This window comes from Lycorma delicatula, chromosome 2 (genome assembly GCF_047948215.1).
Source record: "Lycorma delicatula isolate Av1 chromosome 2, ASM4794821v1, whole genome shotgun sequence".
Classification (NCBI taxonomy): Eukaryota; Metazoa; Arthropoda; class Insecta; order Hemiptera; family Fulgoridae; genus Lycorma; species Lycorma delicatula.
The window spans coordinates 127,612,932-127,639,465 of record NC_134456.1 but is presented as its reverse complement, the minus strand read 5'-3'; the positions used below and the strand labels follow the sequence as shown (position 1 = coordinate 127,639,465).

General features: G+C 29.0%; 1 protein-coding gene across 9 annotated transcripts in view; it reads right to left on the bottom strand.

The window, feature by feature from the left end:
- The window catches only part of LOC142319213 (eukaryotic translation initiation factor 4 gamma 3-like), a 230,884-nt gene that overhangs the window by 51,348 nt on the left and 153,002 nt on the right, over window positions 1–26,534 (bottom strand). The gene's annotated exons all lie outside the window — the stretch shown is intronic.

Here is a 26,534-nt window from a genome sequence, read left to right as displayed (position 1 = left end):
AGACTTTTTTTATATTAATCATTTATTAAACAGTTTTTTTTTAAACAATCATTTTAATGAAGTGATTTTCACCAAAAAATGAAAAAACAATATGCATACTTAATAAAAAATAAATACACAATTTTTAATAAATTAATTAGTTTTAAAAAAATTCATGGAAGAGAAATAATACTATTATCAAAGTGAATGATGGCATGGGTACCATATTCAAAGCTACAGTGCAAATGAAATTGAAGTAAAAAACAACTGTTTCAATAATGTAATATACAGTTTAAAGGATGTTTTTTTAGATTCCTCAGGCAAGCAATTCACAAACTAAAATACTATTCAAATAAATGTACTGTACAAAATTGAATAATTTGTGAACATACAACCAGTATATGTGACAATAACCAGTTAAGGGTTATTGTCACCCTTATTGTTAAGGGTTATTAACCCTGCATTGAGGGTTCTCTCTTTTTTTTTGCTATCACTATTAAAAGCAATGAACATGTAGATGACATAAAAGTTCAAACAGTTTAGATGATGCCTACAAGAAATTTACTTTTGAGACTTTTGTTAGTGTCCCTGGTTAGATTTAGTGTTTTCCTATTCTTCTAAAATTTTAAGGAGTGATTCTTGATCAATATGATTTTTTGAAGTCGACAAATGCTATAACTACGATAGATTTCAAAGATCTGATCTGCACATGACCTAACTAAATTCTACTTTAATGACCCTTACCAAATCCCTTTTATTCTTCCAAATAAGTTTTACAAATATAGTTCAATACTTCTCAAAAATATGATATGAATTTATCATGTGTTACAGCCACAGAAAAATAAAAAAATAAAAGAAAAATTGCAATGTCATAGATGTGGTGAGATTGATCATAATCTGACTGTAGAGAATTATATTCTTTATAAGGCTTCTTATATTCTCCATAAAACTTATCAGTCTTTTTTGGGGAAAAGTAAAAGAAATAAGCACACCAGGGAATAACATTAAATCAAAAGAGGAATCAGGAAATGTCAAAGAATTAATTTCACTCACTACTGTTAATGAATAAATAAAAGTTTTTTTCTTAAGACTCTGTAGCAACTTACCATTTAATTCTTAACTGAATACACATTTAATGGTAGTAATCTATAAATTGATATTGTACACAGAAAAAACCAAGTGTATTACAACAAATAAATTTGGACAAATATTTTTGTATTATCCAACGTGGTAGCCCAATAATATGCGATACTCCTAAATAGATTTAAAGTTTAATCTTTTTATCAATAAAACGAAATGAAAACTCTGAATTTAAGATATTGTTAAAAATCAAGTTGAAATTCTGGATGAAACTCTGAAGGTGTATTACAAAACCAGGTGAATTACAGCAAATAAATTTGGAAAAAATATTTTTATATTATCCAACAGTAGTCCAATAATAATATGCGATATACCTAAAATTAGATTTAATGTTTAATCTTTTGTCAATAAAATGAATTGAAAACTGAATTTAAAGGCATGAATTTAAGATATTCTTAAAAAATCAAAAGTTGAAATTCTGGATGAAAATCTTAAGGTAGTAAAAGTAATTGTAGGTTAATTATGTGGAAGGAAATCTGTATATTGTAACGGTATTTGATCCTATAGATTACTGTAAATAAATATTTTATGGGGGGCCTTCAGGTCAATCCAGAACTATAGTTTTTAATAAATGTAAAAACACTTATGTTAGTAAAAATACTTTATTTCTCGATGTAATCCCCTGTTACATTTATTCCAGCGTTTCACTAGAGCCTGGATACCTACAGAGTAGAAAGATTTGTTATGTTAAAACCAAGGTAGGGCTGACTGCTTCACCTCATCATTCTTGAAATGCTGGTCTTCCAGTTTCAAAAGCCCAAACAGGTGAAAATCACTGGGAGCAAGGTCCAGATTGTATGGGATGTGTGGCAATAACTGCCAGCCAAGATCTTATAGTGTGCATGTCGTGCAGTATGCTGTATGTGGTTGATCACTGTCTTGCAGAAATAGAAAATACCTTTAGTGATCGTACCACAGAGTTTTTTCTTGAGAGCACTGTGCACATATTTAAGAACTTTGTAGTAGTGGCTGTTAATATTGACTTTACACAGTAGAAAATAAGACATGAATGGTGCCATTTTTATCCCAAAAAACCAGGCCATAACTTTGGTGGCTCCTAACCACCTCAACTGGGATCATCAGTCACTGATATACGGTCTTCTTTAAAACATTTGCACTACTCAAATGTTTTACTCCAACTAAGAGTTGCATCACCATATTGTGCAAGGAGTCGCAAATAAATTTCACCACATTTATACCTTCATTCACAAGGGCATTATAACTCACTGTTCCACACATCCATTCATTACACTAGACATGATGTTACTTATGACTGCAGGTTGTTTAATGTTGCTTCACATCATCACACCATGCAGTAATGGCTGACACTTGTCTTATGTGTACATCCAACAAAATAGAATGCGTAGGAATCTACATTTACAATACACTAGCCTAACAAAAGTCCTGGATTGACATGAACATCCCTTGTAAATGCCACCAAAGATTATATGTATAAAAAATGAGATATACATCTGTATATCCTTCTATAATTTATGTGACATCTGTTTAAAGAGTAAACAAACATACTTGCCGTTCAGAAATATATCCAAAGAATGGAAATATAATTTATTAGAAATTATATCTTCAGATGTGGTAGGACCTATACAAACAAACTTACGACTGTACATGTAATATCACATTTTCAGACCTCATTATTCTTATTTCACATGTGTGAATTTACTATAAAGATAAAGTTTACCTAACATTTGTCACTGCAGTGTTCTCCCTCAACGTTTATTATTTGCAATGTAATAGAGAAAGGTAAATTATTCATCAAGGGAACTTAAGAAACTTTGCATCAACCAAGGGCCACAAATTGAGTACAGTTTCCCCAACAATCCTGAGCAAAATGGAGTAGAAAAAATCACCAGATGTTATTATATGATTTGTTAGTACCAGTCATTAGCAGGAGAGGCAGCAGTATGATTAGTATTATAGGAAATCAATAAAAAAAAAAAGTAAAGGAGAAAATATTTAAATCTTCTTGATCTGAAAGCATATATATTGTACATGCACCAAACAAAAGAAGATAGCTAAGGAAAACTTGATCCAAGAAATAAGAAATTGTACATGAAAGGTTACTATATATTTAACAAATTGATATTGGATGTAGGATCAAGAGAGAAATAATGTTACTACTACCACTTAAGTGTAATATCTGATAAAAAAAAAAAAAAATGTAAAAGAAATAATTAAGATGAGAATGGTGTATACCAACATCGTACTTCCCAGTTATATGGGAGTCAACTGAAATCAAATTGTTTTCTGCATTTTACTTTTGAGGCACTCATATGAAATTTGGCCACCTCAACAGACACAATATAATTTGTATTTTAACGTTAATTAGATGCGATTAGGGAGGGTAGGTTATGTTTGGTTACATACATGAGCGATTCATCATTACACAAAATCAACATAATCTAATCAAACATAACCTACTCTTGCATTGCTCATCATCCTCATCTGATTAACATTTAAAATAAAAATTATATACAATAAGTTATAAACATATAAGTTTTATAATATTGAGTTGTGTACAAAGGTTATGTAATTCGATTAATTGGATTTCAGGGGGAAATTGGATTTCAACCGATAACTACCAACAATTCTATTAGCGATTTGTAACAATAGAAAAGAGAAATTGAATGATCCAAGGGATTCTTATAACACAAACAAATGACTGTAATGAAAATGATGCAAGTTAATAACATACAGAATACCGTATTAAAATATGAAAGTTTTAATAATAGTAGACATTTAAGAAGCAATACAAAAATGTATTTATTACACAAATAATCAACAGCAAGGATTCTATCACAGATATCATAAAGCAATAAAAAAAATAATGGTTGAAAGGTAGCTGTGAAAAGAGAATAAAAAGCATTACATAAAAATAAAATGTGGAATATTGTGGCTATTCCTACAACTATGTATTTGCAATGAAATCAGATCAAATGGGAAGAAACAAGAAAGCAGATGGTGGCATGTGTATTTCGACAAGAATCACTTAATGATTTGTATTACCCAGTGGCAGAAATGAATTATTTTTTTCCAATCCCAAAGAGAAAGATTACAGTGTTCAACAAATAGATATAAAATCAACCTTCTTAAATGAAGTACTGAAAAATCCAACACATGAAAATACCCAAGACATTAAGAACAACACTTATCATTGTTATAATCCGAAAAAGGCATTTTAAGGATTGAAACAGAGTATGATAATTGATATGAATACACATATTTTAAAAATATTGGTTTATCTCGTACAAAATGAGACCCTTGTATATTTATCAAAAATGATATATTTTTGGTTTGAGAGGACAATTTAATATTTTTTTTATATTAATTCATATGATGTAGGATACTTAATACTTTCTAGCATCAGAATTTTATAAAACTTCTTTTTATAAAAGATCTGACTAGTTGTGATCAGAAACTCCTAGGAGTTTTAAAGATAAGGTATTATTACGTTTCTCAAAAGAAAATCAAGTTTTAAAAAAGATTTAACAAAGAAATTTTGCAAGTAGAATTACATATGCAACCAAAACTCAACATAATGTTAAAAGAAAATTGTAATATATATGTTGTACCATACTGCAAATTGATAAGATGCCTTATGTACATTATGTACGTAGTAGAGTAAAATCTTTGCTTGTCAATTAATATTAAATATAAATTTTCAATGTAAATACAAACTTTTTTTTGTAAAATCTTTGTATTATTAGGAAAATAGGCACAATATCCTAAGCTTATTTTATGCCATGCTTAAAATGTCAAAATTGTTAGAATTCAAACACTGGGAACATTCAAAATGTACACTTATGATGCACAATATGATAAAACTTATAACTTTCTGCCAATGTTGGTGTTTTTTCAAACAACAAAAAAGAAAATCTTTTTCTTCATTAAAATGTTTAGTTCTGAGCAAAGAATCTTTTCATTCATGAGCTAAGTGTGGACATCATGCCAAGTGTTCATCCTTCAGAAAAAACTAGCTATTATTATTCATTTAATAGTTAAGTCATATGTTCATTAGTTAATAATATAACAAAAATAGGTCTGTGTATGTTTCATAACAATTATGAGCTCTGTCTTGGGGATACATCAAGAAATAACAATAAGCAGAAGCAGACAATTTTACCTCACTTTTATATTTTACTTGGTTTTATTTTACCTCCAGGTCCGCAGTCAAGCAATTAATTCTGCAGAGGATGAATGTTTTGTAGCATGTGTGAAAAATGCCATGCCTGTCTGGAATTCGAACCCAGGATCTCCAGGTGAAAGGTCGATATGCTACCCCACTAGTGCCACGGAGGCTGGGCATATTTTACATAAAAATTTATAACTGTCCATATTTGCATTAAATTGCATGAACTTAACAGGGGTTATCGTATAATGTTCAAGTCACATTATGCCTGTGAGAAAAGTCCTAAGCCCTATCATAGACCAAAACCATTCAATGACTGTTCATTAAAAATCTATTAACTATGATCCTACCCATAATTATTAAAAGCATTATGGTATAAATTTTAAAAAAACAAAATTTTATTTTTTATTAATATAGACATGTTTTAATTTTAATTATTTTTCTCTCTTCATAGGAAAACAATCAGAAACATTATAATTTCCTAACAAACAATTACAAATCTGTTTAACCAATGAAAAATTGAATGTTTTTGGCAAAATCTGATAATCACCAAATAACATGTTTTGATTTATTATTGTATTTTCAAAATTAGCCATCTCTTTTTTTTTTAAACAATTTTATTAACAAATAAAAAGCAATTCCAGATATCTCATTAAATATTATTTAATTATCTTCGATTTAACTTAAAATTTAAACAAACCCAACAAAAAATATAAAAACACAAGTAAATACTAACACAGATTCTGTTAAAAAAGAGAGTGGGGATGGGGAGAGTGTGAGAGAAATTAATATAAATTAGGATTAATTAATTAATTATACAAACTACGGGAGGTTAATTACTACAAATATCTCCTAAACAAGAATCACATGTTAATTCTTAAAAAAACTAAAAATTGTTAATGGCACATCAAAAATATTTAAATCAAAATTTAATCATCTATTAACCTACAAAGTGACTAAATGACAACAGGAAAACAAACAAGGGATGACCAGTTTTAAAGTAAATCTAAACATCAATGCTTTTTAATATTTTAACTTTTAACAAGTAATTAATCTTGAACATCTATGGTCTAAAGCGTAAGATTTGTCACTGATAAAAATTATTAGGGGGGATGGGTGAAGAGAAGAGATGAAAAGGCATGGAATGGCTGAACCCAGATTCAAAAATAGGTATCTTAAATCCTGACTCCACAGACTAAATTTAGACAGTCACAAAGCATTACACTTAATAGCTATCTCTCCAATAACTTCACCAGACTGCGCACTTACAACACTGATTACAAAAATAACATAATAAAAAGTTATTTTTCATGAGCAAAACATCTAAATTATCAGGCACTGTATTTAATTTTATCTGCCATTTAACATAAGTAAAGGATTTAAAACTTCACACTAGTTAGTGAAAACTTGCAGATGAATGAAATTTCATGACTTCTTTCATGGAAAAAAAATGATTTATTGTTTCTTAAGCAACAAAAATTTTCAATTTACTGCAAAAATATATAAACTAAGATTTAGTTAGTGTTAATATTGATGTAAGAAAATAGATATTTTAAATTAAATTTACAAAACTGATTGCATATCCAGTTACATCTCATTACTGCAGTAAATATACTGAACTCATTTACAAAGGCCAAGGTCATATATAGTCAATCACACCAAGGTTAACTTGTGAGAAGTAAATGGCCTTTAAAAACTTTACTGAAATAACATATACATAAAGAAATTTTCAATTATAACTTATTACAATGATTATCCTGTTAATTTGTACTGAAGTATACACCTTCATGCAAATCAGACTGAAATTTCAACTGATAAAATAATGCCAAACGCAGGCCAATTTATTATTTAAAGTTAGTTAGCGCATACAATTAAATAAGTAGTACATAAATTTTAACAAAACAGTAGATATACGAACATTTAAAAAATGAAAACTGCACATAGGTACATTAAGAAAAGATACAGTTTCTCTAGAATATGAAATAATTTTAGTAATTTTTGGTGACACTTTCATAGAAGTAATTAAATAAATAAATATGGCAATTAGCAGGATTAAATCTTTCAACTTGCTGGATAAATAGAAAATTTCTTAATTGAACATACAGAGTTACATTAGCTTTAGTGAATATTTAAAGCAAAACCTGAACAATTTAAACACATTCATTCTGAAATTAAAAAACAACCTTGTAAAAAGGAACTTACAACTAGCCGATACGCAGTCTTCTGTTTCTGTATCAATATTGTCCCTAAAATTTCTTTTATTCACTAACCCGTTTAACTGTGGTGCTGACTGCAATCTACTTTCAGAAATTGAAAGAGAAGGTCGCCTTGAACGAGTAATATTATTTTGCTGAACACAGTTAAGATCTTTAGACTCATCATTTGAATGTTGTTTCCATGAATTCGACATATTATTCTGATTACTACGATTTAAACTGGAATTACGACTAGAATTTCGACTTCCTTGACGGCTGTTCCGTCTACTACGTCGTCCACGATGTCTCGGAAAAGTATTGTTATTTGTCTCCATTACAAAATATTAATCACTATTTAAAAATAACCCATGATTTTACACAACTCCTCACAATAAAAATGTCTTTATGTATCTCAACCTAAACAAGTTAATTCTTAATTTCCATCAGATAAGTTTCACAATTATGTGAAGAAAATAAAAAAATAATACAATACACAGTTACAAGATATGAGGTAAGCATATATACTGATCTTTGTAATATCACTAATCGGTTACTATAAAGTGTCTAAAAATAAAACACTAAAGCAAGTACAAAATTTTTAAAATGAAGCTGGAATCTTAAGTTCTTAGAAATATTTCTTGTGTATTAAAAGTTCTAGGATATCTTAATCTAAGTGTGTACGATATAAATTTCAAAACTTACACGTATGTCAAAAGTATATTTTACTAATACTTTAACGGTTTGGTTGGATTTCAATAAGTGATAATTTTCAATTCTATTTGTAATTTAAAACTTTCTTCAGTAATACATTTAACATGTAATACTTATAAAATACCTTCTTAAACCAATTTAAATAAAGTGAACTAAAGAAAAAAATCAGTTTGGATAGAATAAACTGTACCAGTAACTTTTTTAGATTTACTACTTGTAAAAACTGAACTAATAGTACAAGTAAAAATTTTAATTATCTACAAAGCAGTTTAATATAATAAATATACAACACTACACAAAATAATTTTCTTTCCTACAATTTTTTTATTTTAGAAAAAAAAAACAAAAATCAACTGTACACTTATTTATGCACTATCGTAGCTTAATTTGTTAAAGTACACTGTATAATGTTTAATTGGATATATTCATGTTTAGAATTACAAAACTGAATTAAAAGATTTTCTCTAACTGAGAGTAGACTGAAGCGATCTCACACGGAGCAGTGTTCAACTCCTTACTATTTTTAAACAGCTCATTAGGGATGCACAAAGATGCACGGATGGCCCAAGCAGGCTCAATACTCATACGGAGGGGAAATAAACTTAAGTGAATACCCACATACCGATGATCACATTCATGCACGCTTACACAACTTATAAAAACTGATATCAAAATATATTTAACCAGTTACCCAAAAAATGACAATTTTATTTTCCATTTAGTATAAATATGACATAAGTTAACATTATCCAACTTTACAAACCTTAATTTAAGCCGTAAGCAATGATGGTGGAAAATTTTGGTAACAGTGATTTTACAAAAACAAACATCACCATTAAACATTTTTGCTGGCATACAGTTGCTATAGTTACGACATACAGCTCATTTTTAAATAATTTAAACTTATTGTTAGAGAAACACAAACAAAACAGGGCAATATCAATGGAAAAAAAGACTGGGTGAAGTTCTCATAACTGGAAGAAGAATTTGGTTGTACTTTGGACATTAAAGAAAAAATGTTGTTTATAGTGAAAAATAAAATGTTCACATATTTTTTTCTGTCATTCAAAAAATTAGTAAACACAAGTATTGCAAATGCACTAAAATAGCACCCATCTTTTTTTAATTATTTTAAGAATTTCATTAAATTTATTTTGAATCTGTCATTATCAAATCAACAAGCAAACTTTATCTGGCATATGAGATGATGTGAAAAGATAATTTCCACTAGGGAATTTTTGTACATACACTTAGTTCAAGATCAGGAGCTCCTGTGGTTAAACTAAACTGTTCATATAAGTTACGATACTTGCGTAGCTATAAACCAGATGTAATTTATAAAATTGTAGGTCACTGCTAATCTAATTAATAATTTTAAGAATATATGTTTAAAACTATATAAGTAAAAACTATTGCAATACTAATTAAATCTATAGAATCATAATGAAAATAAGTAGGTTATAATAATCACTAAATCGGCACATTTTTATAACAATTTTACGCGAAAAATAAATCTAAGTGAATAATTTTTTCGTAAGGAATTTATATCCACATACACGAGTATCGACAAAGAGAAAGTTAACGATGAAGGAAGTGAGGGTGATAATGGTAAAAGGGACAACTTGTCAAGGACGCGCCGTCATGGCCCGATTTCACTTAAACGTGTTCAGACAGACCTCCCCTTCAGACCAAGTTTACCGGCCGAGGTTGTTTCACCGAATGATGCCGTTACGTAAAGCGCGTCACACGTTGATAACAGCTGTTACATAGCAAAAATTATTCCAATAACTTAAATAAATATAATATTAATAAAAATATAAGTGTTAAATAATAATAAGTACGCTTAACAATGTATTCATCAGGAATACGCTATGATTCATCGGCTAAAGAGATGCAAGTAAACAACAGACGTAAAATCGCGACCTCCACAATTATTATTATTATGTCAATGTGGAATGCATAAAAATAAACAGCACAATACAACAATTATTCAAATTCTATATCACAGTATCAAGAGAAATTAAATAATTGAGAAATCGATTACCGATGGCAAATCAAAATTTACTAAAGCCGAAGTTGCTCTCTGTCGACTGTCTCGTAAAAATTTGCTTCTACATAGACAAAGAGTATTTATAATACTACAGAAAATGTACGTCACAGAACATCTTAACTTCTAGAAAATCGTTCAACTAATATTTCCAATACTTTTTCCTTTTTTACTACGCCATATTTCTATAAAAAAATAAAAATTAAAAAACGTTCGATTATTACAGGATTCTACTCTAAAATAGCAAGCCCCGAAAAAAAACAATGACGGATCGTTTCTACCTCGCCGACTAAGAATCCAATCGCACTAAGGGAACAAGATTGAATTTCCCACTCTAAATGTAAAGTAATTCTTTTCAACATTTTACAATAACTTATAATTATGCACGAGTATGCATTATAACATACACGAACTTTATGCCTACGAAATACCTAAAACCCAAAAGACTAATTGTAGTAAATAAAGGTGTTCAACTTAACAGGGCCAATCAATTAGTTTATGCTAAATGCCTACTTTTATTAAAATGCATTTATTGGTGTGAGATGGATAAAACAACGTGGAAAATATTGTACGGCTGGAGCTGGAGTGGGGAGGGCTGTTTACCTATTGGGTTGCAAGTGCGTTAGCAATGGCTTTTTTACAAATGTTAGATCATGGAAGCATATGTTATTTTTCTTATCCAATTAGTTTGTTATAAATTGCTTCTTCTTAACAGTTACGTTTGTATTAAGAACATACTATTTAGAGGAGTTCAAAATTGTATCCTTAAGTCAGCATAAACTTAATGAATGTTCAATCTAAATTACTTTTCTAATGCGTCTATAAGTAACAAAATGAAACATTATCTAATTATATGAATATTTCTACATTTATTTGATGATCTGGCACCTCTATGGTGCAATAAATTAGCACCATGCTTTTAACGACGCAGGTCGCAAAGAACATTAATGCGACAGTTTACAAGATCTCATAAATCTTTGCGGAGACTAACCCACATTTCGCTAGCTTCGGCCCACACACTGCAGTGAGAAAATGCTGATTATGCTAGAAGTGTTCACTGATGTTAATGGTTCAAGAACTTTGATTGAGGCAATACTAGCTAGATCAAGTTTTTTTTCAGAGATGAAGCGTGGTTTTACCTTTGTGGATATATTAATAGTCAGAACTACCGGACCTGTGGTACTGATAAACCTGCACATTTTCTTTGAATTTCCTCTACACCCACAAAAAATAGGCGTATTGTGTGCGTTTCAAGCCAACGAATGATAATACCCTATTTAAAAATACAAAACTGGATGCTGCCATACCAAGAAATTACCCAACAATTCAACAGCCTTACTGAAAAAGGATAAGCGTGACTGCTGGTTGCAACCGGACAGCACCATTCGCCATACAACTCGCCCGCCCTACTAGAGGAGATGCTACAGGACTTTTTCGGTGGAAGAATACTTTCTAAAGGATAGTAGCCAAAAAGATCCCTTGATCTGACCATTCGACTTCTTTCTGACAGGGTTATTTAAAGAAGTTGTTTATATGAGCAATACACATACCCTGCAAGAATTTAAAACAAACATTACAAATGCCATCCTGGAAAAGACAGGGTACAGTTAACAAGATTAGTCAGGAACACGGTCAAACGTGTTGAAAGCTGCAATAACGCGAATGGAAGACATAATTTTCAACACCTTCTGTAAATTACTACGAGTTTGCCAATACACTATTATTTATAGACAAAACTATAAATGGAGTCTCTTTTAAATTGTACACTCTGTACTTCCTACTTGTAAAAAATTTAACTAAGCTCAATGATTTGACGATAAAAATATTTTCTGTGATTTCAGGATGCAGTTATCACGATCTAACAGATAGAAGATTCGAGTTAAAATTTTAATTTACGTATACATACGTAGTATTTATGTATGTCGTACATAGTTAACGATGAATCGACGTCATCGCTATAAATTAAACAATAAACATTATCAGTCCCTATTTACCCGTGGTATTAGAAAAAAATAAAAAAGGAAGGTCTCAATTTAAAAGAATTAGTTAATCTTAAAAGTCTTTTAAATAAAAATTTTGTTCGAAAAGATTTTTTGGACTTTATTATGCAGCTCCATTATATGATTACAATCTAAAAACTTACAATCTGTAAGTCCATTAATTTTTTATCAAGTTTCACCATGCTCATCAACGAAACAGGTTAAATTGACCCATAACGGTACAATTGAGAAAATGCATGCAGTAAACCGCATCGTTTTATAGCAAACATACCCATTTCGGATAACAGAAATCTAATAGTAGCAATTATTTTACGGATGCATTCCTACCAAAATTAATAAAGCAATCGCCTAGGCACAAAAATACCCTGACTCAGCCACATTAAACCTAATTAGTTTATGAAATCACAACGTACAGATTCTTCGTAAATATCTTAAGTTAAATTTTTACTTTGCAAACTGAAAGTACGGTAATCGCCGCGATATTAACACGAAAACGATAAGGTTTTACATTTGACACCATGTTCTCTAACCCCTACATCGTTCGTTTACCATAACAAATCTAATCATAAAGCGAAACTTAAAAAGCGGCAAACTTAAACTTGATCATTAAGCGAAACTTAAACTTTCAAAGCGGCATTAATTATTGAATAAATAAAATATTTACTTACAAATCCACCTATACAACTAAAATCATTACACGAAAACAAAAAAAAAGAACTTGACGATTCAACAGCATGTTGTCTGTTCTGCGTTCCTGGTGAAAGGTGAAAACAACTAATACCACATTGCAATATAACAGCTGTTGCACCTTCGTGACGTCATACACATATATTCATCGACTTACGTCATAAATCATACACGAAGCGAGCAAATAGTGTCAAATGCGACACAGACGAAAATACATTCATTCAATTCTGAACACTTGTTCCGTAGCTAAAAAAAACTCCCCAAAATTAATTACGATTTATGAAATATGCTAAAAAAAAACTAACACTTCACATTAGTGCACACATTCACTGTAATACATATTCAGGAGCACAAAATGAAATCATTTAACAACAGCAATTAATTCAATATTGTAAATACGTGTTTTAATTTTCCAAAATAATTTACAATATAACTACCAGATTTGCTTAAAATAAGAAATCGATAGGTAACAAAAAACAATATAGTATAATAATCACCTAAAAATTAGAATAAAGCAACGGGTAATAAATTAAATGAGTAAAATAAAATAAAAATTAATTTAAGAAAAATTGAGATAGGGAAAAAAATGGATTTAAAATTGTACATGTTTTCAGGTAACCCTACAGAATTCTAATAAAGATTTACGGGCTAACAATTTTAATTCATAAACTAATCAAGATTTTCTATTCAAATTTTTAGCGATTATCTCTTTTGTTCATAGCGATCGGGAATGAAAATTATTAAAAAAAAATATAAGTGTACAAACTTCCTAAATTTAACTTAAGTAAAATAACTAGCATTAACACTAGTTGCTTGCATTTCTAAATAACGTATGTACTAAACTGGCTCCCTACGTGAAAACTCTTCCGAGAATGTTGCGTATTCGATAATAAAAAATAAGTATTTTGCGGATGATAAATGTCGCGCGGCTGTCCGCGACTGATAAAAAACAAGACAATAATACGTTTTCATTTAAAATATGATCTCCTACTAGTCTAGTTAAAAACTGCTATTTTATTTGCTCTATAGTAAAGCGCGAGAGTTAAGCAAGAGCAAGAAAAAGCTTCTAAGTAGGAGCAACGGTAAGAAATTACTGTGCCAAGGGCACCGGGCACAAGGCAACGTATAAACACTACTAGCGGCAATCTACTATAAGTGGTCTACAGACGAAAAATAACACCTGCTTCTTTAATAATGTGCACAGGTCAAAAATTTTGTACTACGTTCTCTAATTACTTACATAGATTTATTAAGTTCAATAAATTAGGAATGCAAGTAGAAAAAAATTCATTATTTTTCAAGTATATTGGTAAACCCTTACTACAAAAAAAAGAAGAAAACCGAGAACGGTAATTTAAAATTAAGAAATATTTCCACTATTCTTATCATATTATCTGCGTCCCTAATAGATCTCAATAGGAAGTAAAAAAAATAAATAATTTTCACAAGATGAAAGGAACATCCGAATGTAAAAACAATTTTCACCTAACACAGAATTTCATTATACAACAAAGAAATTAATATTATACATTAACAAAAAATAATGCAGAACATGTAACAAACAGATTTGATGGCAAGATCCCGTAATAGTTTTTGGATACAACTCAAATTCAAAAAATCAAAGTCTTATGGATCGCAAGCAACCGGCTTATGAGTCAGTCACAGTCGGAACGATAGAAATTACATCAGTTTTAAACTAAAATTAGGAATAAATTTCATATTAAAATGCAGTCAGCAATATCATATAGTTTGTCGGCAATCGAAACTTGACAATTTCGTTATCGGAAATAATTTTAATTACGGTTTCGTAAGTAAGTTTTTTCTACATTAATAACCAAGAAAACATCGAAACACACACATTATAGTTTTTTTTTTTTTTTTTTTTTTAAATACATATATAAATATATAAAAAATTAAAAGTTAAACAATGAACAATACCGGAGGAGTTCACACGGTACGTCTACACTTCCTCAACACAAAACCTATTCAACGGGAAATTAATAAATTACATATACCGTACAGCAAGACGAAGACGTCCGATTTCATTCGGCAACATGTTTTACAACCTTGTTTCTGATAAAAATTAAAGTTACTATTTTTAAACCTGATCTATCCAGAAATGTGGTTAATGTAATAGCGCTTGCAAACTTAAAAACTCGCCGTTAAAAATAATATCCGCAAATTATGAACAATACGGAATGCGAAGTAAAAATTCAAATGAATAATCAAAAAGGTTCTTTAAAGCTAATGAATTCCTTAAACAGATTTCTACTTTCATAAAAAGAAATTCCACCGAATTTAGATAGTAACAAAAGGAATGTCTATTCTACAACTTTTTTAATATTTTCCCCTTTCTAATCGAGGTGCCATGTTTAATATTTCGTAATCCGTAACCGGTTTTAGTCACCTAATACGATATAATTGAAAATTGTTGCTGTACAATACGCTGTAATTTCCTATTAAAACTGCAATTAATGAAAATTAATGCACCACTTTAAACAAAGCTAAAATCAAACATGTAAACAATATAGTAAAAAATCTATAAAAGTAAAAAATCTTCATGCAACATTACCACACAAACGCACACTCGCCACTTTTGGTTTTATTCTCATTGATCTGAATATCATCAACAGGCTAACAGATAAATGGAGCAATGAATGTTTCTTGTAAGAGAACACAGAACACAATTTTAACTGTAGACATTTTTTACAACAACAGGTTTATTACAATCGTTTATTTACGACACGAATGCGCGTTTAACTTAAATAGAGGGTGTATCAAAGGATTTTAATCGCTATAAATCTTGAATGAGGTGTTTATTTATTATAAGAATCAAAGAGCAAAAAGGATGGCCCGCAAGATCTTAAAAGACCGATTCCTTACCTTTGCGCATGACAGTGCCACTAGCAAAGATAGCGATTTCTGAACAGAAAGCACTCTGCATTTGCAGTTCCTTAATTCTGAATGTGTAGTTATAATTAAATAAGCATTCAGTAGAAAGTTTAATTGTGATCCTCCGCGCAACAATAACATTTGTAAATTACATAATTGAGATAACCGCGTCAACATTTTCTTAAGAAAATGTTGGACATGTCAGGAAGTCTCTTGCGTATATCTATAAAAAATTTTTAGTAATACCGGCTGATATTTGGAATACATATTCATACACATACACATTCGCACACATTACACATACAGAAACAAAATAGTATAAGACAAGTTGAAAATTTTACTAGTTTTTTTTGGAACATTAACAATACAATGAAAAATTAAATAAATAAATAAAATGTTTGTATTCTACTATTTTTAACATACCTGCTTGTTTAAAATCAATGTTAACTATAGTTAAATAGATTTTAAATCAATCTGATATGTCAAAAATAGTAGAATACAAACATTTTAAATAATTTTTGTGTATGAGTATGGTTTTGTTTTTTAATCTCAGCATATTATTTTTGTTAATGTGCCAAAAAAAAAAGTTGGTGAAATTTTCATAAAGTCCTATCCTATTTATACATTATACATACACATACATGCAGCAAACATATATGCACACACACTATCCTTTTATGATAACTCAATCTATGTTTGCAAGAGCAACAGTGTCAACATTTTTTTAATACAATATTGGAGAATAAAATTAAATAGAGCCCTTTGCAAAAATCTACACAAAATTTTTGATGAGGATAACTAATATTTTACAGGATGAATAATTTATACGTCACAGAGATGGAGATAAATAAAAATTACTTTTTCTAGTAACATATAACACCGTCTGAAGTGTTTTAAACTATATTTTGTGATGCTAATGCAGAATTTCTTACTTCAGTAATGAATGCATTGACGTTTCCTTGAAAAATATTTCCCTGAACTGTTTACAAGAAAAACAAACAAAAAGTAAACAAAGTAATAAGCCTAACATCTTTTATACCTAAAAGAATTAAACTATGCAAATACCAAGCAAATCACAAACTAGATATTCTTTGACCATTATAATATGTTTTAATCAATTTATTTTCTATTTGTTCTGATATTACTCATTTCTATCAACTAAAATTAGAAATATATATTTATTAATTTAAACAAATCCTAATTATGAAAAAAATAATCGCACCTTTTACAAAATCAATCAAACAGGATTTTAAAAAATTACAAGCTTCTCATCTTAGAAAGACTTTCTTTAAAGTAAGACTAATTTTACTGTTGTCATTAGAAATACATCATTGGTATGTTAGAATCAAAACCCTATCACAGTAAATACTGCCTCAGAAATATTACTGCAATATGCAATGATCACAGTAAACAGAACTGTCACTTAACAGTCAATATTAGAAAAAAACCCTTTAAATGTAACAGTTAACAATATTATTCTCTACTTACATTACAGACTAATTAAATCTGAATTACATTCTGCAGTACTATACTGCTGCAAGAAAATAGTTTTATTCATTCAGTGACAAAAAAATTAAAGTTTATAAGCCTCTGAAGTTGGCAAATACTGAAACCGAACTAATGAGGAGCAGCATCAACTATGTATTTAAATTTAATACAGGAGCAAGATTACCTTTATGTACAACTGCTTAACTTTATGTAGCACCAGGGGCTTAGCTCTAATAGAAAATGTTTTGTTAAGCTTTTAATATAAATCTTTGGGGATGCATGTTTAGAGCATGCCTACAATAAAAGAGGATTGCATTAAAGTAAATAGGCCTGCTGATATTATAAAGTTGTTTTAGTGGATAAAATGTTTAAACTGATACTAAATCATAGTCTGAAATAACAGTCTGTTCATTATTACTTATATTAATAATAAAATTCACACATACAAATATTTATATATATAGGTCATACTGAAATTTTTGGACATCAATGTAAGGGGCAGAATTAGTTAGTGAATTCTCATAATTTTTGTCCTGAAAAATCAAATAAAATAGGTCTCATAAACATATCTGCAGCAGTTTTTGAGAAATCTTGGGGGATTGAAAACCAATAAACTGGGGTATCAGTTTATCAGTTTTATATAATTTATATAAAACCAATAAAATACATGAAACTTTTAAACAAAACTTGTACAGAATGTAAAATTGAGTGAGATAAATTTAATAAAACAAAGAAAGGTTAGAAAAATTGGAGTTTTATTTAGAAACAGAACTTTGATACATTTATCACAAAAGTTCTAATTTTATGTAAACAAAAACCAAAAAAAAAGCTGAAGGTTACAGCTTCACTGCAAACAACAAAATAAATTAGAGCATATTTTTTGGAGGGAGTACAAAGACCTTTCAATGTTCAAATTTAAATAAAACTTATAGTTTTTATTCAAGCTGGTTTACATTTTTTCTTCTATTATTGATTTCAGAGTACGGATGAATACCATGGCATAGGAAAACCATGTGGCAAACCATTGCATAGGAATCATGCCAGAGAACCTGAGGTATCCACTAGTAATAAAGTTATGAAGTAAAACTTTTAATAACTAAGAATAATGGCTAGTATGATCACTATCATCCACTAGGCATGCATTAGTTCTAGCCACATGGGAATATGATTTTATACATTCTAACAAAATCAATATAAAAAATAAGAAATTTATACACTAAAAATCACTGCTTTCCTATTCAACTTGCAACATACTAAGGTCTTGCTGAACTAAACACAATAGACAGGGATTTATCGCACTAATCAGAAAGTGGTCAGTGCTTACCTATTTATTTTAAAACATTTTTAAAAATTATTATAATAAATAGTTAACACGTAATACTACTGATGAGTTCATGAATGAATAAATATAAAACTTGTAATAATACAATGTGTGCTACCCACATAATAAATTAATTTCACTAGTTCCTAATAAACAACAGATTGCTGGGCTAGAACTAAACTTTTAAGCTTTTTATTATAAATACATCTTTTAATTAAAATGAAAATCAAATAAGATTTTTTCCACATTCTAGCTGCCATAATGATAGTCGTATGATAATGTAGTAACCATAAGATTGGTCATCTTATGGACATGACATCAGTTTAATGATGATGTGGCAAAGCTGGGGGTTTTTAAAAATAAGAACTTTAAAAAAAAATCCAGTGTCAGGGTAAAAGGCAGATGTACAATAATGAAAGTGAAAACATAATAAAATAAGTCTAATTTTTAAGTTAACACAAGGATGTATTTGTTATACCGGCAAAAACTCATATCAATAATTTGTAAAAAAAATTATCACTGAATAATTATTTGGGTTGGCTCCATATGTTAATTTTGAAAATTCATTTTCAAATTTATGCTTTTGCATCTGATTAAAAATCTCCTGTAACAACTTAAAAACATTCTTTACGCACGAATTCTAGTTACACCGCTGGAAAAATTACAATAGAATAATCCAAAAATTAGTACTTTGTTCTATTTGAATTTCAAAAATGATACACCACAGCAAATTACATTCAGTAATTCTGAAGAGATAAGATGGTATCTAGAATTGGTTACTTCCTAATAGTAGATATAATACTGTTAAGATATTCATATTTCATTCCACATTTAAATTAAAATAAATTTTCATACCTGTTTCTATTTATTTTTTTTTCAGTATCACAAATATACACTGTAATCGTGGTGCTCACCAGCAACTGCAGTTACTATATGGCAAGACTAGCACTATAGCTATAATTCATAGGACTATGTTATGAATTAATGAAATTTGCATATTATAATTATAAACAAAAGTGTACATAAAAAAAACATTAACTGCAACAAGTATATTGCAATTAAAATACATTTTGTGGAATACAAAATCAATTACTAAATTATTTACACAAACTGACTTATAGTTTAGCCTCAAATAAATAACATTTACAAATAAAAAGGATGTCAATTTTACAAGCAATTTTTTTACTTAAAAAAATTTCACTGACTAATTTCACTAACAAAATTAACATATATTTGTGGGAAATGAAGAGTTGTCATGTTTCTAAAGTATTCATAAACCTTAAATAAAACCAACAATTAAATATCAATACAAAGAAGTACAATAAAATATAATCAGAAAAAATGAGTTTTCAAGAAACTACACCTAATAAATGGGTTCTGTAACTGATTTAGTCAAAAGATATACACATAATTTACAAAATTATAAGATTTTAAATGCTGTACTCACAGCAGTTTAATGATTACATACAGCAAATCTAGTAAAACGGAAATAATCGCCGAAAATAACGTAACAGTATAAATTTAAGTAACCGAACATGAGCACTAATTAAATCGCGTAATTGACATTTCTCGTGTACTGTGAACTAAAAATGATTCCGTAATGTGTAATTAAATGAATAAGAAAATACACAAAATATATAAACAAGTTTTTATTTTTTCACCACATGCATTTCTCGCCGACAGATGTTACGGGCTTGCCCCACCCTAACAGCTGCAACCTAACCTTAACCTATTTATAATTTTTAAGGCTAATTTCCACGAATTTTTGTTACTTCTTTTATTTAAATCATTACAATTACGGCTTAATATAAGAAAAAAACTAAATTTCATTACGTAAAAAACAGAAGAAATATATCACACTACAGTAAAACACTTTAGTATCTACCACCATAAGGCATGCATTTAAGTAATTTGAGTGAAAATATTCTCTGATAATAGTGAATTTAACTTACTTTTTCCTTTTCCTTTCATGTTTCTGAAAATCCTCGACACAACAAAGGCAATTTGCACAGCCGGTTACAACATGCCCGGTAAAATAATTTTTCACGATTTATACTTAAGACTGGCTGTTAAGAATACTGAATTAAAATTAACGAACGAATAACGACATAAATAAATAAGCAATACATGAATTAATTTGCTAACTAAAGATTAAAATAAATTACAGATATCTAAACCACGCATGAATCGACATGCATTTCGATAGCAGAAGTGTAACGATCCTTGGCCTAATTCTAAAATGTACATCTCATTAGATATAAAGAAAACATTAAAAATAGTAATTTATATACGAGAAATTTAACGAGGTTTCGAACACTTCTGGACTGTAAAAAATCGAATGTTATTTTCAACCCAAGAAACTTTTCAAACACTTTCAAGGTCACAAACTAATTATAAAACAATGAACTTTACATTTATGACAGCGAAGCGCAAACATGTACTTAAACCAAATGACGTAGGGGAAGTATAAAATTGTCAGACTTTTCGTTACAATTAATGCTAATACTTTAAAACCTAAATTACTGGGACCACGTGCACTTCGCTACGTTAAAACAAAATGTCGGAATGGGAAAGGAATATAACCATGTTTGGGGGGAAACCTGACCTTCGGCCAGCCTCGGTAGTTGTCGTTTCCAACCGCGTACAGTTTCTTCCAAAAGTTTAATATAATTTTACAGTCAACTATAGATAGGGTAGGAGATGACAGGCAACTACCAACAATGTGCCATAAATTAGTCAGAGATTTTGCTGCTTGATAAATAAAATTAACAAAATAAGAGACATACAGTAAAGAGAATTTCCATACACAGTAATATTTCAGATACGAGTATGGATATTCATTCAGATGTAAATAATTCAGTAAGTATGGAATTTAGACATTCTAATTTGTATAATCTAATAATCAGAAATTAATTCTTAATTTATATGCACAAAACATTTTCCAGATTCGTACAAAAATACTACTTCTTTTCATTAAAGTATTTAGTATGAGAACAATAGTTTAAACAATTTTAAGGTACAACTGGCACACAATGCCGGCCCACCATAGCAAGATACTAAAACAGGGTTGGCTGGAGAAAAGGTACACAAGGTATTAAAATTACTCCTTTCCTGAAATTTAATTTAGTAGTTTAAAATAACACATATTATAAATCAGATGTTATTTAAGAAGCTCAACTTATACATACATAATACACACATACACACACACATATATATATATATATATATATATATATATATATAAATACACACACACAGGTGATTACAAATTGCACAGTAATCTCTAGGGAGATGATTCTATAGTCAAAAAGTAAGTAATATGTAATTAAAAAAGTAAGTAAATAACCAATTATAAAATAAAATTTAAAAAAAATTAGACTGCAAATTCGAACATTACAACACACTTATGGTCCTTTGTTAAAATAGGCAAATTTTAGTTGATACTGTAAGAAAATAATTTGTCTTCTGGTGAATTAAGTAGTATTGTACTTCCTGTTAAATCTATAATTTTTAAACACACCATCATATATGTAACCAGCAACTACTAAACTCAACAACACTGAATATTTGTAAGCACACTAAGCATTTACATTATATAAACTGACATCAGTTAACTGATGAACAAATGACAACTAACAATACAGAAAATATATTGTAACACTGAAAAGGTCATCATATGAATTTATGGTTATAACTTTGATTATTCCTAATTAATTTTGTTAATCACTATAAAATGATATCCGGGGCACAAACGATAATGTATAATATCAGCTGACTTATGTTACATCACGCTATTCAATAATTATGCATGTTATAATTATGTTAAATAAACATTATTACTAATATGTGTACTTATACTTTTACGTTAAATATTTTTCCAGATTTAAGCACTCACCAATTATAACAAAATACAACTGACAATAATGCTAACACTTTTTTTTCTTCTAAAAACTATTGTAAAATTTAATGGAGAAATTTACAGAAAATTAGTTTGAGGGTAGTATCAAAGAATAGCATTGCAGATATTTTAAATTTGGAAAAAATACACCATATCAGCTTCTAATATTTTCACAAAATTAAATTTGTGAATTTTCACAATTATTTCATACACACTGGAAATTGAAATATATGAAATATATAATACTTTTCACACACTTTTTTGATGAAACTAAGGTGGAAAACACAGAACACTGGTACGATGAGGATCACATGAAATGATTATAAAACATAAAAAATAACTTTAGATAAAAAACAAATGAAACTGTCAATGAACCAAGGGCCTAAATTAACATTCTAGTATCACTTTAAATGTGAAAGGCTGGGATTGTTCCTCATATGTAAACCAATAATACTGTAATTCTATAAAAATACTTTTTTTTATATAAAAATATGTGCTTTAATGATGGTACTATATCATTAAAGCACTGTATCTATAAAATTAACCAATTAAATAAATAAACCTGTACACATTTCTTCAAAAACTTTCGTTTAGTAATGATTAGTTTATAAATACTTAGTCACTACACATTTTTAACAAATTAAAATATCAAATACTAAAAACATTTCATCTGAAACAACCAAATATAAGACTTAAATTAAATTTTGGTCAACATGGGTTGTTTTTTTCTTGTTAAAGGTAATTTAAGGGCACAACTACATCCAGTTTGGGAAAAGTGGCCTGATTTTGAGGTTAGCAATTTTTTGAGTTAATTTCTTTCCTTTTACAGAGAAATAATTTATTTAAAGAGAGGTGATTTAAAAAAAGTGCCTTGTTAAATATTTGAACAAAATTAACCTGCATAGTGACAAAATAAAATAAATTCATCAACATTAGTATTCATGAGAAAAATAACAAACAATATATATTTTAACCAGAAAGATACAGTTCAAACATCTTTTTTTGAAACACTATAAATATTGAAATAGATTTTGAAATAATAAACATATAACAAATTTTTGTGCTTATATGTACAATGTACATTAACTGATAGATAGATCTAACTTACAGTGATGTAATACTTTAACCTTTAATGAAAATTCAGATTGAAAATTAACTCAAACATTGCATAACTCCATATATAGAGTGATGGTTACACAACTCTTTCGAACTTTGACATCAAACTTTTTTTACACAAACATAACATTTAATTTAAGGAAATTAAAAGTTTATATATACCATTCTGCTTAATGATAAAAATAGAATAAAAAGTTTAAATTTAATATCCCTTAAAACTGCTTAATTAATAGACAATTTGGTAAGTCAGTTTTAAAGATAGTAACATCAAATAACAGACATGCATCCCAATTAAGATAAATAAAAAGAAAAACAAAAAAAAAACAGCTCAGCCCTTAAAAATTAAACCCTGTCGAAATACATATTTCACACAATTTTCTGATCATAAAATCCACTGAAATAAGCACTTATCAATACATCTCAGCTTTTGGAATAGAATTATAATATTTTGCATCAAAATTACAATTTAGATTATTAGTGGTGTTCAATTAATATTTAGAAAATCATAACTGGCTTGAAAATCACACAACTACTATCTTCATTCTAACAGTAAAATAGGCTTGCTTATTTTGGGCAAATTTAACCTTGATTATGAATCCTGTTTTTTCTTGTTGAACCACTTTTATGTGGTTTGCAACATTGTTTTGTCTACAAGGTATGAAAATTAACTTGATAAACTGCTATATGTTACCTTACCATTAATTATCACTGTGTCGCCTTTAAACCAAATCTTAGGAAGCTAAACAATATTGATGGCAAGCATCTAGTCCACCTCTCAATACTGAGAGATGATCTGAAGAACTGTCAGCAATTAACTGTCTCACGTTAAAATGCAATCATTTCAATGTTTCCATTAATTACAAAAATAAAATTTAACTTTTGGCAACATCAACAAACATTAGTGGCTAGATCCAGCAAACAGGAAAATGTTTATAAAGTAACATTTAGTTAAGACATTTCTAGTGAGAATTTAAACATTTTTAAACAGCAAGCCTAATTGAATGTGCTCACATATGCTACAAATTTAACTAAGAAAAAAATTAGTAGTATTGTTTTGAACTATAAAAGATTTTTGCCACGTTGAATTTGCCATTTTTTACAGTTATCACATTGGTAAAATATAATTTAGATCACCTGTCACCATATGGCTCAAAACGTAACTGTTCCAGTTTAACCAGCATTTGCAATCGACTATTTTTTGTATTTACTCATCTCCAAGTATTTCAGTGCAATTTACAAACACGGCATTTTTTACCCACAGCTGTTGGCAAGCCACAGACGCCATTGCGGAAATATTCGTCTGTATTTATGTTTGCTTTTGAGTATTTATCCACTGATCGAGAATCCTGTTGACTGTGACGTGATTTGTTTTCTTAGTGCTAAAGGCATGAAAGCGGCTGAAATTCATCGTCAGATCAGGGAAGGGTATGGAGAAAACAGTATAAGCAATGGAATGGTACAAAAATGGGCGAGAGCTTTTAAAGGTGGCCGCCAGAATGTTCATGATAAGAAATGGAATGGACGACCTTCTGTCATTATTGAAGATTTGGTGCCGAAAGTAGCCGAAAAGGTGAGAGAACAGACACTTTATGAAATTGTGACTGAATGCATAAATTATCGATGATGGTGGTGTCACGGTGGTTGCAGTGGTTATTAAGTCAGGTGGCAGACTTCTATGATGACTGTGCTGTGTTCCAAAGCTGGTTGCACGGTACTAGTGCCTTAATATTAGTGGCAATCATGTAGAAAAGTAGATTAAAATAGAGGGTTTCATGTAAAAATAAAATTATATAGATAGTGTATTTATTTTTTTTTTTGTTATTTTAAGACGATACTAAAAAACATGCCTCGTATTTAACAAATGACTTATGAAACTTTTTTCAAGTGTTTAAACAAACTAACTTTAGATTAATTACTTAAACAGAAGGCAGGTGGATATTAAATTATGCTAAATGTAATGTGTACCATACAAGAGAGGTTAATGATATTCATAATATAAAAAATAGACTAAGCAGAAGTAAATAAAGTCATAAAAGGATTTTTGTGTTAAGTATTATTGTCTTTGATGGCATCAAAGACTTAAGAAAAATCTTGAAAGTTGTAATTGAATGGAACATTCAATTAAATGATGCCATCATTCACAATTAAATAAAAAACATATTTCATGTTTTAACTATACACACTTAATGCTTCTTTTTCTACTATTTAAATTTTTGAAGAAAGTTTTAATTTGACAAAAATCATAACTGTCTTCGTTAACTACATTAATAACTCATTTATTAATTAAATTTAATTTACTAGTGACGATGTTTAATGTTCATTTGTACCACTTTAAAAACAAAATAAAACAAGACAAGTATTACTATGGCAAACATCAAACCAAATTATTTTTTCTTATTTTAAATTACTTTTACTATATAGTACAAATGTCAACTATTTTCATATATTTTCACCACAGATGTAAGAAAACTACTTTTTACATAAAAACCAACTTTTCTCTAAAAAGTATTAAACCTCATTTATTTTTTACTTGGAAAAAGTTTGAAAAATTTAACAATTTGCAAATCAGTTGAGTAAAATTTTACAACATATTTCAAGATGGATGTTGAAAAAATGTTCACGACTGGAATTGTAAATAACTACAAACACCTAAAAATTGAAAAATTCACCTATCAAATTCATTAATTTGCATTCACTAGCAAAATCAAGAAAGTAACTATTTTTTGTTCATTTACAGAAAAAAGTAGAAATAGACCAATTACTTTAGTTTGTTACTTAAAACGCATACAACTGCAAGAAAGATAGATTAATATTAACCAAGTTCTACACTACAGATTATTAAAAACATGGTCTTATACTGTATGTGTTTGGAAAGACACTGTGCAGTATGCTTAAGAATTATGTGGTGCA